The sequence below is a fragment of the Perognathus longimembris genome, chromosome 21, assembly GCF_023159225.1.
Source record: "Perognathus longimembris pacificus isolate PPM17 chromosome 21, ASM2315922v1, whole genome shotgun sequence".
Taxonomy (NCBI): domain Eukaryota; kingdom Metazoa; phylum Chordata; class Mammalia; order Rodentia; family Heteromyidae; genus Perognathus; species Perognathus longimembris.
This window is the reverse complement of record NC_063181.1, coordinates 27,646,241-27,661,052: the sequence shown is the minus strand read 5'-3', so window position 1 is coordinate 27,661,052 and position 14,812 is coordinate 27,646,241.

The window sequence follows — 14,812 nt, the reverse complement described above, 5'->3', positions numbered from 1 at the left end:
TGTGTGTGTGTGTGTGTGTGTAAAGCCCTTAAGCTCCAGAAAAATATCTGCTGTGGAATATTTTTAATGCCAGTAAAGTAATAAAGTGAATCTCCCGAACAGCATGAAATTCTGAGGGAGCCATTTTTGTAAATTGACACTGCCCCCAAAAGATTGGCGTTAAAAATGTGAAGAGCCCTGGAAAGGGAGGAGGGGGCGGGAGGCAGGCCCTACTGATAAATTTGCCTCGGCCTGTGTAAAATCTCTGGTTCAGTTTAACTGGTCGTTCGGTTTTAGACCTTTTAGGGAGGAAGGGAAAGACAAAGAAGTTAAAAAACCAAAAACCTAAAGGACACAGGCAACAAGGCCAGGGGTTAAAACAGTAAAGAAGGGAAAAAGAAGTGGTTGTGTGTGGTTTAGGCTTCAGGAAGCCATAAAGTGCTGGAAGTTTCAGTGTCCTCATCTCTAATAGAGTGCCCCCTGTACATCTGCCCTGTCTCCACTCCCCTTTTAAGGTGTCTAGATTTTCTGACAGGGAGGTGAGGGCTCTGGGAATCTAGGAAATGGAGGACTATGGGAAAGGACCAGTGGAGGGGCTGGAAGAGGACAGAGGTGCTGGATACCCTAGGGGGGAGGATGCAGACTATAGAAAGGCTGGCTAAAAGACCAGTACTCCAACTACACAGGCTCACTTCTTTCATATAAGTTGGAAGTAAAAAGTGGCTGCAAATCCTCAAAATGATGCACATAAAGTTCCCTGAGCTGCTGCTGTATACGTTGATTTGCTTTGCTGGTAGACTGGACAAACAAGAGAAATTTACATATCTCTGATGGTATTAATTTAAAAGATAGCTAGTTTTTGAAGTGAGAGGAGCAGAACACTTCTCACAAAACCCTTAGACTTGCAGTGTTTAATGTAATTAGCGATTATTCACGTGTCTACTTTCATAAAAATGAAATGAAAATGGAACTCCTTCATCTTTCTAACTACTTTTCACATGTTCAGTATCCATGGAGTTTGTACAGGTCAGAACAATACTTAGGAAGTGGACTGGGGATTGACCTCGGGCAGCTACCCTTTGAGTCACACTCCCAAGTCCTTTTGTTTGGGTGATTTTTTGTTTGTTTGTTTGTTTTCCCAGATACGTTTTCCAGCTAACTGAGCTATCATTGTACATCTCTCCTTTTTTTTTTTTTTTTTTTTTTTTTTGGCCAGTCCTGGGGCTTGGACTCAGGGCATGAGCACTGTCTCTGGCTTCTTTTTGCTCAAGGCTAGCACTCTACCACTTGAGCCACAGCACCACTTCCAGCTATTTCTGTGTACGTGTTACCAAGGAATCAAACCCAGGACTTTGTGAATGCTAGGCAAGCACTCTACCACTAAGCCACATTCCCAGCCCTATATATCTCTTTTGTCTCCACTTCTTGAGTAGCTGAGATTACAGTTGTGCACCACCAAACTTATGCCTGGTTTTCTCTGTGTGTGTGTGTGTGTGTGTGTGTGTGTGTGTGTGTGTCTGCCAATCCCTGTCCCTGAGCTTCTTTTGCTCAAGGTTAGCACTCTACTACTTGAATCACAGCTCTGCTTTTAGCATTTGTATGGGTTCATTGGAGTTAAGGGTATCACATACTTTCCTACCCAGGCTGTCTTTGAACTGAGATCCTCACATTTCAGCCTCCTGAGTAGCTAGGATTATAGGTGTGAGCCATCACTGCCTGACTGCATAGCTTTTTCAAAAAGGTACTTCAAATATTAGCATTGAAGTGCCTCCAATACTGAAGTACTTCTTAAAGCTATGTAGGAAGTGAGGGGTGGGAAGAGAATCATGGAAGGGTTCACACATTCAGCAAATATTTATTGAGTATCACCAGGGTGGTAAGTGAAATTAATGTAAGTTTCAAATTTTAATGAGTTAGGTGTGTCTAATGATTAAGAAATATGAACCTCACTTAACATGGCCTTGTAGTTGTTTTACATCTTTTCTGAGTACAAAAACTAGGGGAAGTCATCATTTAAAACAAGAAAGAACTCTTTTCTTTTTCACTTTCTAATTTTGTTTCCACTTTAGATACACAAAATAAAAGCTGGTAGCAGTGATATAATTTTTGCCTCCTTCCCAGAAGAATCACAATGTTTGAAGACGTGAACTGTTAAATCATTCATACAAACAGCAGTGGGATGAAATAACGCTAAGTAGTCTTGACTGACTTCTAGCATCCTACCTTCTCTGTTCTTTCCTCATCATCCAGCACTTCCCTTGCTTGCCTACACTTCCTGAAGGTGGCAGGAAGTGTCAATTCTCTCCACCTGCCAAAGTCTTACAGTTACTCTTCTATCTAATTTAGCTCTTTTCTGGAATCTACTGCTGTTAACCAAGGGGGCCATAAGAACAGGCAACCAGTCAATCTATTAAGAATCAAAATCATCATGAGTATTCCTACTCCCTTCCCAGTTCAGTATAAAGAGGCTTTCCTTAAGACTGTACCTTAATGATAAAATTTTGTTGTAATGTTGAAAGTCTAGAAGCCATAGCCATTGGAAGATCATTACAAATCGCCTATTGACGGCTAACCATTTAAAAACAAAGTACACCTTCATTATGGAGATACATAGAGGAATGAAGTGTTAGTGGGCTCTCTTTCCCTACAAATACAACATCTCCATATCCCGTAGATTGCTGACAACAGAACTTTGAAAGATAAATAAAATCTAATGCTTTCCCAGCTCAGTAATGGAAAGATCACATGATCATCTTTTTTAAAATAATAAGAAAGCGGGCTGGGGATATGGCCTAGTGGCAAGAGTGCTTGCCTCGTATACATGAGGCCCTGGGTTCAATTCCCCAGAACCACAAATAAAGAAAATGGCCAGAAGTGGCGTTGTGGCTCAAGTGGCAGAGTGCTAGTCTTGAGCAAAAAGAAGCCAGGGACAGTGCTCAGGCCCTGAGACCAAGCCCCAGGACTGGCAAAAAAAAAAAAAAAAAAAGAAGAAGAAGAAGAAGAAAGGAATCATATAGAAACTGTTAGAATTCTTTCTCAATTAGACTTGAATTTAGAAGACCTAATTTGAATTTTACCTTTGATAAATAAAAGTCTGAATTTGTATGAATTTACAAAATTTTGGGAGTTTCACTTCTCCCTATAATATGAACACCAAAATGATCTGCCTCACTGGTTTTGAGAGATATGATTAGATTAGAGGATGAAAATCTTAACAAAATTATTCTTCTGATATACCCACTGCCTCTTAATCTCATCTCAGATATAAAGCTTTGTAGAACCACGGGTAGTAAGTAGCTTACTTCAAAGCCAATTGAGACCCAGTGTGCTCTAAATTCTTTACATTTATTATTTCATTGGTTCTTACAAAATCATACCAATTAATGCCCTAAGCTATTTTATAAATGAGAAACACATTGGTCACCTTTCAGACTGAAAATTACAGCTGACTAGCTGATAAGACAACATTGTTGTCTGCTATGATGTACTGGTTCCTTATAGCTTGCACCTCATCTGCACTCTTTATGAACCATGACTGTTTTACATTAATGATCAGCAGTGTTGTGGTTTTAAGAATTGGACTAGAAAGAGGGCAAAACACTTATCAAATGATGGCCAGAGGGAAATGTTCCTTTCTAGCTGCTATATTAAATGTGGACAAATAATTTTTAAAAGCAGTTGTTTAAGCACAGAGTGCCAGCATCACTAATTGTGTTTAGAAATATATCTGTAATACATCCATTATTTGTTTAGATTGTTCTTTAAGGAGGTATACATATACTTAGGCATACACTTCTTCTGAATTCAAAATCAACATCTGGCTTTTAACTTGTTTAGGCTGAACAGCAGAAAAATACACACTCTACACACCACTGATTCTCAATGAATTCTGACAAGGACTATCTCCCAGGATTTCATGATCAGCATTTCAATTTATGCCTTGTTTTTTCCATTTCCAGATCTGGAACCACTGGTGTTCTCCCATTCCAATTTTTTCTTTCATTAGCCCTTTACATACAAAAAGTAATTTTACCATTTTAATATTCAATTTATTTGTACTTACCACTATTAGATTCTATCTCTTTTTCTTATAGCATATTTTTGGATCATGACAGCTAATCTTATGTAGAAACTCAGAGGATGGTGTTTGAGAAATGTAATATATACTGGAATGGTTCCCAACAGTCATTCTTTAACAGAGTACCTATGTAAACCCATGATAGTTCTGTACCACTTGTCATAGGCATATGGAACAACTATAACCAATGATATGCTAAGGATATATACTGGGACTTCTAAAGGAAACAAATCCTCACTCACTCATTCTAATAAGGATCCACAAAAATAAATTATCTGTACAGACCGTGTCAGGTCAAGATCTCCCAAAAACCTTAACTGAGATACCTAAACTGAGATACCTAAACTGAGATACCTAAACTGAGATACCTAAAAAAGAGTACTGAGTGATGTTGAATCATCTATCTTTAACTCCAGACTTCTTATGAGAGAGCGTAAGTGTCTATATCAAGCTGGTTCATGTTGGGATTTGGATTAGTTTCGGCTGGCATGATCTATTCATCTATTACAACAAGGTTTTTCTCTCCCTTTCCCGCTCCTTCCTCATCTTATTATTTAATCTAGGGTAAACCAGAAGCCCCCTTCATGAGAAACTGACGCTTTCTAACAGCCACATAGAGGTCAGCACCTCCAGCCCCAGTCCTGTCTTCAGAGAACAGAAACCTAGCAGATTCCTTGACTGCAACCTCCTGAGAGACTTTGAGGCAGATCACCCAACTAAGCTGCTCTCTGGCCTGCAGAAAAGCTATTTTAAGCTGGGGAGGCCAAGGTATATTACTCAGCAATTGATGAATTTAGAGTTAACAACTTTATGCCAATAAAATGCAAGGAATTGGTGAATGCTTGTATGAGAAAAACCATAAGGCCAGATTGAATGTTAGAACTATGTAAATAGACTGGAAGAATATCTAGAACCGCATCAGACAGAACTTTATAATGCAATGTTCCATCTGTGATGATGGAAGGTTCCATCTACAATGTCCTGAATGGTGATATTGAGTACTTCACAGTGGCCCCTGCAAAATGACAAACTGAATCTTTTATTCATCTAAATTTAAACAGTTACTGTTAACCAACAAATGACTATTACAGAAACAAGTCAAAGAGATCACACTTTGTAAAAATCATGAGCCCATCTTCTTAACCAAAGTGATGGGGTGGGGGAGGACAGTACTAGAGTACTGGGAATTGAACCCAAGAACAAGTGAAAGCATTTTATCACTGGAGCCACAAACTTAACCCTTTTATTTTTATTTTATTTTTGAGACTGGATCCCACTAACTTTGTGGAGGCTGGCTTCCTACTTCTGCTCCAGGATATCTGAGAATTCAGGATGTACTTCCCCTCCCCCCCCAACACACCTAATCTCAGATTCAAATCGTGGCTTTTTCTAAAGGAAGATGAGTTACTTACTAAGTCCAGAAATGATGGATTAATTTAGCAATTGCTCTGTCATTGCATATATATTACATATATATATATATGGACAATGCATGTTGCAAAACTGTATTTTGTGAGATCTTTCTAAGATGACTTGAATGTGCAATTTATTGGAGGAGAAAATGGATTTAGTTGAATGTCTTACATACCTGGCTCATTTACATGATTGATTAAAGAGTCATAAAGTCAACCAACTGGTTTAACCATGGCTTCCTTAACCACACAGGGTAATGCTGATTCATCTACCTTGTGAGCGAGAGTGTTTCTTGGCAACACTTTATACAGTGATGTCATTGAGTGAGTATGTGACTCAAAATGAAAATGAATTGCACTGTTACTTGTGAGTTACGGGTAAACCTACCTAGAGATAGACTTGACTGTACAAAAAATTGTATGTTTGTGCTTGTAGGGTATCATGTATTTCATGCTGTTAGTAGAGTGGGGAGGTTAATCTGGATTTTCTTACTCATCCTAAATTCTGTATGTTGAATTGTGATCTGTAATCAAGCTAATTGTCACTTTCATGTTCACCAAATCCCAAAGTCCATCTGTCATGTCAGATCATGCCTTTTCTCCTGGAACTTGCATAGTCATCTTATTACAAAATAATCACAACTGCTCCTGACATTGACCAAGGCAGAATGGTAGGAAATACATTATCCCAATCCATAGAAAGAAGGAACATTGCACCCTTACCCCAACTGACACATGATAAATAGCCTTTTGATAGACTGAATGCTAAGCTGTAAGGGCAAGTGTAAAAAAAATTAGAAGAGAATATTAAAATATTTGGGGACTCTGGAAGAATTTACTGTATCAGACCTGAAATGTGCTAAATATGAAAGAAAATGTGGACTCATTTAATTACATGAAGATAAAGAACTTCAGTTTTTCAGAAGACTTCATCTGAAGAGATGAAATATAGTGATTAGAGGAATAGTCACAAATATAATTGATTTTAAATTATATCTTTAACATAAAAAAGACATACATCAATAAGAAAGACTAAGTAGATAAAATAGGCAGAGCTTCAAAAGAGAAATTTGAAAATTATGAAGTCATATTTCAGGAAGTTAAAATATGGGTGGTAATTTTATGTAAAGTGGGATAAATGGTGAAATATGCATGAATGTGCTTATCACTAGAACATATGAATGTCATTTGTTTTACCAAAAGGATCTTTGTAGATATAATTAAATTAAGAATTGTTTTTGTCAGGCTCATGACTATAATCCTGGCTACTCAGGAGGCTGAGATCTGAGAATCATTGTTTGAAGCCAACCTGAGCAAAAAAGTACATAAGACTCTTGTCTCTAATAACCACCAAAAAAAATCAGAAGTGAAGCTGTGGCTCAAGTAGTAGAATAGCCTTGAATGACAAAGCTAAGGAAGAGCACCTAGGCCTCAAGTTCAAACCCCAGTGCAACCAGTGCCAAGAAACACAACAAAAAAAGAAGAAAGGAAGGAAGGAAAAAATAAAAAAGTTTTCCTTTATTATCTAATTTGGTCTTAAATCCAGTGTCATATGTTCTCTTAGGAGAGACTGCAGTGAAAGATACAGGAGGCAGAAGGCCAATGAAGGCTGTGGCAGAGACTAACTTATGAAGCCCCCAAACCAAAGAATTCTTGGAACCCCCAGCAGCTGAAAAAAGATACAAAGGAGAAAGCCTTCAACAGCAACATAGCCATATCAACACCTTGATTTGGGGCTTCTGGCTTCTAGAGTTGTGAGAGAATAAAGCTTTTAATGTTTTATGGCACTCTAATTGAGATAACTTGTTATAGCAGCCCTACAAAACTAATATAGTATATAGGAGGAGATAATTTCATTAGACATTACAGAAATAGAAATTAAACATCAATGTACTATCTTTCAACACCAAAAATATTAGCTCAAATGAAAATGCTGGATCCTACCAGAGCTGGTGCAGACATGAATCAGCAGCTCTTAAGCAATGCTGTTGGGATTGATAGTTGGCTCCACTACTATGGAAAACAATTTAATATTTCCAGAAGAAGAGGAATCAGCACACATCCTATAATTCAGCACTAGTACCATGAAGAACTCTACCACATGTGCACCAGGTACTATCTATAAGCAAAATCATAACAAAATAAACAAATGAGCAACAAGAGTATATGAAGTACAGTGTATTCACAATATGAAATGTGTATTATGAATCTACTATTGCTACACAAAATGCCATGAGTGAATGCTTCTTATAAATATAATGTGGGGTAAGAGATACAAATGGCAGATAAGTAAAGTAAAATGTTCTTCAGGGAGTTATACGTAAGATTTAGGACATTCATTTTTAATCGAGGATAGTGGTACTACAGAGAATGAAGAGGACTCATTCCTGAGAAGAGAAATGGGAACCTAGTTGATTGTGCTTGTGCTTATTCACTTTAAATATTTTTTACCTTTTAAAAAACACTTTTGCACATTTTTATTAGCAGCAATTAGTTAGACAAAGGAGTTTTGGCTTGATATATGCATACATGTATTCACTGTACCTTGATCAGACCCACCTCTACCATATAACTATATAAAACCTGTAATCACACTCAAAACAAAGATAATACGAACAAAAAGATAATATCTCATAATTAAATAAGGTCATATAAAGATCATCTGTTTCTTGATATCCATCAATGTGTCAGAAAAGGATTGGATTTGAAGAAATGGAAGGCAGCAAGAATGGATATGACATTACCTATAGAAATGGAAAGGAACAACACTGCACTTGTGTGTGAGAATAGGTGTTATATAGGTCATGGAGCAATGGTTCATAGATCAGAAAAAGAAAATAGAACTGCAAAGATAAACATCTGATCTATCACCAACAAACGTTCGTAAATACTTAAACTCAGGAGAGTCATACTTTGAGTAAAGATGAGTTAGTGAAGTGGAAAAAGAAAGGCCACCACATAATCTTAGGAAGAAAATCCAAAAGTTGCAGAGTCAAACTAGGTAAGAATCCTACTAGGGACTTGTAGCTATGTACAGCTGGACCTAACTTCACAATCTGAGCTGTGTCTGCACTTTTAAATGAGTACATATGGAGGTGGGCAGAATTCAATTTCTTATCTGTGTGCTTAGGTCTTTAGTACAAGCCCCCAGGGCATGGAGAGGTTTGCACATTCACTGATTGGCTGTAGGGACTTATCCTATTTGAAGTGTGCCATCTGTTTCCAGTTGGGACCCTAACTGATACAAGCAGTCCTATTAATTATCTCTCTCAAACCAGCTGTTGGCAATTGTGGGAGTGGTTTCCTGGCAGCCATGGCCAGACAATATTTGACTGTATTCCTTGTAAACAAAGGTGTCTCTAAGAAGCAGTGATTCTCAAATGGATTTTTAAGTGCAGTATTAGACCAGCATCATCAGCATTTCCTAAGAACTTGTTAGAAATGCAAATGGGCAAACCCTGCCCAAGACCCACAGAATTGGAAACTTTGTGAGTGGAATCTGACAACCTGCTTTAAAGGGACTTTCAGTGATTCTCATTAATGCTGAAGTGGGTGAACCTTTAGGGTAGGGAAACCACTGGGGATAATGCAGTAAGTAGCCTGAACTGACAGCAAATGAATGTAGACCCCAACCTGATGGATGGAGGCAAGGGAGGGGTTGCTAGGGCTTTGGGGAAAGCAATACTGGTACAACAATGTTATGGCTCTGAAAGTAAAATTCTACTTTTTATCTCTATAGATTAGGAATAGCCTCCCTCCCTACTTCCCATCTTGGGTCCTCATTAAGCTAAGGAGCAAGAGGCCCATAGATAAAATCCTAATGGCTCAATTTCCAAAGAACAGGGAAGATTGTAGAAGGGCAGACCATAGAGAGGAAAATGGAAAGAAAGTTCTTATTCTGTGTCTTTTATTTAGCAACCCTTACTGTAATAATTGAAAGGTGAGTGTAAGGTCATTGTACCTGAGACAGGCAACATAGATCCTCAGTTCTTGCCCCCTTTTCAATTTATGTAATTACATATTTATGTATTTATTTATTTTGTGCTGGCACTGGGGTTTGATCTTAGAACCTGGGTGCTCACTGTCCCTTAGCTGTTTTGCTCAAGGCTGCCACTCTACCAACTAAGCAACAGCTCCACTTCTGGATTTTTGGTGGTTAACTAGAGATAAAAGTCTCGTGGACTTTTCTGTCTAGGCTGGCTTCAAACCTTGATACTCAGATCTCAGCCTCTGGACTATTTAGGATTACAGACATGAGGCTCTTGCCTGTTTTCTGTTATTTTGTTAAAAATAAAATATCATCTGAATCAGAGAAGTGAGATTTATGTAATTCTCCAATATTGTAGAAGTGGAAGACATTAGGAGGAAAGTTTAAAGATGGAGTGGGGGTGTGTGGTTCCTCTAGATGAGTTTAAGATTAAATGAGTCTCAGAGGATTGTTATACCATCATGTTAAGTGACTCAAAGCTATTTCAACAATGTCTTAAATAGACTATTTTATTGGAGATTAATGAACTGAAGTATCTTATTGAAGAGAGTTTGTGATAATGGGATCATCATCTAACTCTGTAGCCTAATACCCTACCAAAATTGAGTAATGAAGGGGAAAAGAAAAAGAAAAACAACTAAAAGTGCTTCAGCCTATGATAATTATTGAAGTCTAAGGAACACAGGGAAAGTAGGCCAGAGCTTGGGAAAGAGCTTGATAACGCAGAAGAACAGTTCTCAAGATGTTATTTTTATTAATTAGTCATTACCTAATACTTAGAAGTGTCACAGTAAGGAGGGGTGTGCTTTTATCTTGCAATGGGATTTAATATTTGAGGGGATGCTTCAGAGATCTCAGCTCCTCTTCTTGTCAGTTTTCTGGTGGTTAATTGGAGATAAGAGTCTCACAGACTTTCCTGCCTGGGTGGCTTTGAACCATGATTCTCAGATGTTAGCCTCCTGAGTAGCTAGGATTACAAGCATTAGCCATGGATACCAAGAGTTGTGGAGGTACTTAAAATGTAATTGTTAACTAAACAGTACCATTTCCATGGATACAAACTGTTGAACTATTATTTTTAAATAGTGACTTCATTTTTCATATTTACTTTAAGTATAGCAATTGGTTCTGCTAAAAGGAAGAACTCTTTGGAAAACCATCATCTGCCAATTCAAGTAAAAGCATTTCTAAACATCTTCAACATGCTTTTGAGTTCTATGGGTAGTCTCTGTTCAATACTGTATTTTATGTGAAACTCAATTTTTTAAAACTTAAGTATTTTTACTAACAGCTATAGGAGAACTTGAAGCAAGAAGAATGGTAGCGGGACATCCTCGCTGAGTGCCTCCTCCACAGGTGCTGTCCTCAGGACACGGTGATTCTGGTCCTAATGCTTCCTGAGAAGGAACAAGATAGACCTGCCATCCGGGAGAGGGACCATGAATGTCTACTGCATTCATTAAGCTTCATTTCTTTTATATCTGGTTGTGCCTCCCTGATCACTATCTTGGTTTGCTGCACAGATTCATTTTTGGGATGAGATTACACAGCTCAATGTAGGAAGCTAATCTGAAACATTGGCTTTAAAAAAACTATGGAAAACTTTTTTCAAAATGCATTTTATATAATTGTTTATCAAGGAACTTTATTTTAGGCTCAGCAATGACCCTTGCTTGGATAAGTGACATTGTATCTTCTGTACACTAAGATTTCCCCTTTTCAGTTGTAGGAATTTCATAGAAAGATTGTTTTCTGAAGTGTAGTTTACAAATGAGAGTGATAGGCACATGGGCTTTGTAGTCAAAAGACTTAGTTTAGAGGGCTGCTTGTGAACTGAGACATGACAAAACAGTTCTGAGCCTTGATTGTCTTATCTAAAAATGTACAGAATAATATTTTAATCAAATATTTTTATTGTTATTATAAAGGTGATGTACTGAAGGCTCATTGTTTCATAAGTATACCAGTATACGTCTTTTTGGACAATGTCCTCCCTTCCTTCGCTCCCAGTTACAAAATAATTTTTACCTAATATGTTACTCAAACAATGTATATCTGTAAGCATCTTACAAAGTCTGAAATATTAGAAAAGGCATTCAAAGTAATGTTTCAACTTTCTCTATTCGTTATGTATACTTATCAACTATAATAAAGTGTAGCTAAATTCTATTTACTTGAGCAATAGCCCAAAAGTCTGTCATATCTTTAAAAGGCACAGATTAGAAAATTGTTATGTAGGAAATTTGATCTTCTGGCAAATATAGTTCCTCAAGCTGAACTCTAATAAGCTTTCTTCCATAGATGTGGATCCTTAAACTATCTTTAGTCCTGTTATCAGTGTTTTAGATAGAGCCATTTGGATGCAAATTAGGCAGAAAATGAACTCCAGTAGAAGCCCTCATTTAGAGACCAATATTCTAGTACTGTGATCTAAGGAACTTCCTCACCAAATAGGATCACACAGAGGTCAGTAGTAATAAAATGAAATCATAAATCAAAGTAGGGTCTTCTTATAAATCAATAGCAATCCACCCAGTTATCACATCCATCAGTGTTATTTATAAATGTGCCAATAAATAGCATCTCTTGGTTTCTTCATGTTTCATAGTTTATACAGTTTGCAGGTATTTTAAAATGTAATCCTTTGCAACTGCTGAATAGCCATTTGCCTGACTCACAGACATTAAACAGTGCTCATATCTTCACTTTACATACCTGAGGAAGGTAATTACTATGAATTCTTTTGTTCTTCTGGGTTCTTCTACCTTATCATGCATGAGAACTACTCAAGGGATGATAAAACATAGGTTTCTGGGCTGTCATCCTATAGATTTTCTGAATTAGGAGTGATGGAATTTGAGAAATTGCATTTCTAATAAGTCTTCAGGTGACATTGAGACTGCTGGTTTAGACACTAGACCTCTCTTTTCAGAGAAAACCATTATCAGAATGTTATGGCAAGCCACTCGGACTTGCACCAGTGGCCTTCTGTGGTTCTTCTGTATCTCCCAGCTTGTACTGACCATACTTACACTTTCACTAGCTCTCTAGCTTGCACATTGCCTAGCTTGGGAATTGCCAGCTTCCATAATCATGTAGAACAATCTCTAGTAAACCCCCTCTTATACATTCCTATCCATGTGTATCCTACTGTTTCTAATTCTGGACAGTCAGATTAATACCTACTTATTGGGAATTTTTTTTTTTTTTTTTTTGCCAGTCCTGGCGCTTGGACTCAGGGCCTGAACATTGTCCCTGGCTTCTTTTTGCTCAAGGCTAGCACTCTACCACTTGAGCCACAGCGCCACTTCTGGTCATTTCCAATATATGTGGTGCTGGGGAATTGAACCCAGGGCTTCATGTATATGAGGCAAGCACTCTTGCCACTAGGCCATATTCCCAGCCCCTTATTGGGAAATTTTGTATGTTGTTTGAAATGGAAGTATTTGGTGGAGGTAGTAGGTCATGCTGTGAAATGCTTTAGAGCCAGCTGTCCAGTTTGGTGATAAGAGACATAGTACAATTAATATTCCCACCTTGGCTAAATTCAAACTCGGGCTGACATCTCTGAACGCAGAATGAGAAGAGTTGCACATCATTAATTCCAATGAACTGGTAGTTGCTAGTTTAGCACAACAGTAGAGAGAGGTGTGGTGCTATAAAACCCAATAAGAAAAGATGTAATATGTGTGTGTTTTCAGCCCACAAGCATTTATAATAACTGGGGTTTACTAGGTCATAAAGCAAACCTCAGAAACTCCAACTATTAATAAACTTTTATTTTCTTTAAATGGTGCAATTAACATGATGTTAGTACAATTTATAAAAGAGACTCTAGTCCCAACCAAGAGAAATCTGCCTTGCCTCTTTCACTGAAGAGAGTTGTAAAATCAAGACAGTGGATGAAGCAGCTCTCCCAGGACAGCTGTTGTAGCAGGCAGTGCATAAAAGACCAGAATTCAAGGAATATTGAACTCGTAATTTACCTAATCTCTTTTTTTTCTTTCTGGCCAGCCCAGAAAGAAGGGTTGAGGAAACTCCAGGAAAACATTTTAATATTCAAAGAATAGGAAAAGAAGCCTAGAGGCTTCACAGTGGAGGTCCTACCTAGCAAGCACCAAGCCTTGAGTTCAAAAAGCAGCAGTACCCAAAGGTATCATTGTTCTAAGAGCTAATTGTGGTGACATATGATTGTGGTCCCAGCTACTTGGGACATATATGTTGGAGGATCATGGCTCAAGGCTAGCCTGAGCAAAGTTAGTGAGAGACCCTCTCTGAAAAACAAAATGTAAAGCAAAAGACTTGGAATGTAGTTCAAGTGGTAGAGTGAGGTCCTAAGTAATGGGGGAATACATAAAGGTATCAGTTTATTTTTTTCTTTGAGCACTGAAGATCAAACTCAAGGGCTTTACCACTAGCTGCACCCCACGGCCCTTCTATGTACTCTCAGTAGGCAACGAATGTGTTGTTGCTACCTACTGAAACATTAATATATTTGCTCATTAAAGCCTATATATTTCATGTCTATAATTCTAGCTACTCAAGAGGCTGAGATGTGAGGGTTGTGGTTCAAACCCACTCCAGGAAGGAAAGTCTACTAACTACCCCATAAGCCAAAAGTGGAGCTGTGGCTAGCCTTGAGCACCGAAGCTAAGAGAGACCACCAAGGCCTTGACTTCAAGTCCTAGTTCTGACACACACACACACACACACACACACACACACACACACACACACCCTATATCACATACCTATATGTTTTTATTGGTATGTTTATGTGTGGTGCTACATCAATAAAGAATAAGGATAAAAAAGGAAAGAGGCAGGCAAGGAGAGAAGAAACTACAGCTTAGAGAATCACCAACTAGCTCAGATCTTCTAGAAAACATAGCTGTCTGCCTGTCACGAGAGCTATTTGAAAGATTGGATGGAGCTATGCTTTGCTTTGTATTGTATCTTAGAATAATGTCAAAAAAAGAGAGAAAGATATAGAATGTTCTGCTTTCCCTTCTCCAAATGATCAAATTTGACCTTCCTTCCTGCTTCTTTCCCTGAGGCCCATTAGACAATGCAGGAAATACAACCGTAGAGTGCTTGGGAATTGCTGAGCCAGGTGCAAGCGATGGCACACTTCCCTGCAGTCAGGAGGCTGGAGGCCAGCTAGGTGAGCAGGTGCAATTTAGTAATGGCCTGAAAGCTGTAGGTGGTTGGAGATCTGAGGGGCGGTGGGGTCACCCAATCAACTACAAAGAGGACTGGAAGCAGCTGCTCAGTGAGCTGGACTAGTCAAGTAGGAGTGTGCTACAAGAAAGCGTTGGCTTCCATGTCAAAGGTGGTGAGGAAAGTTAATGAGCC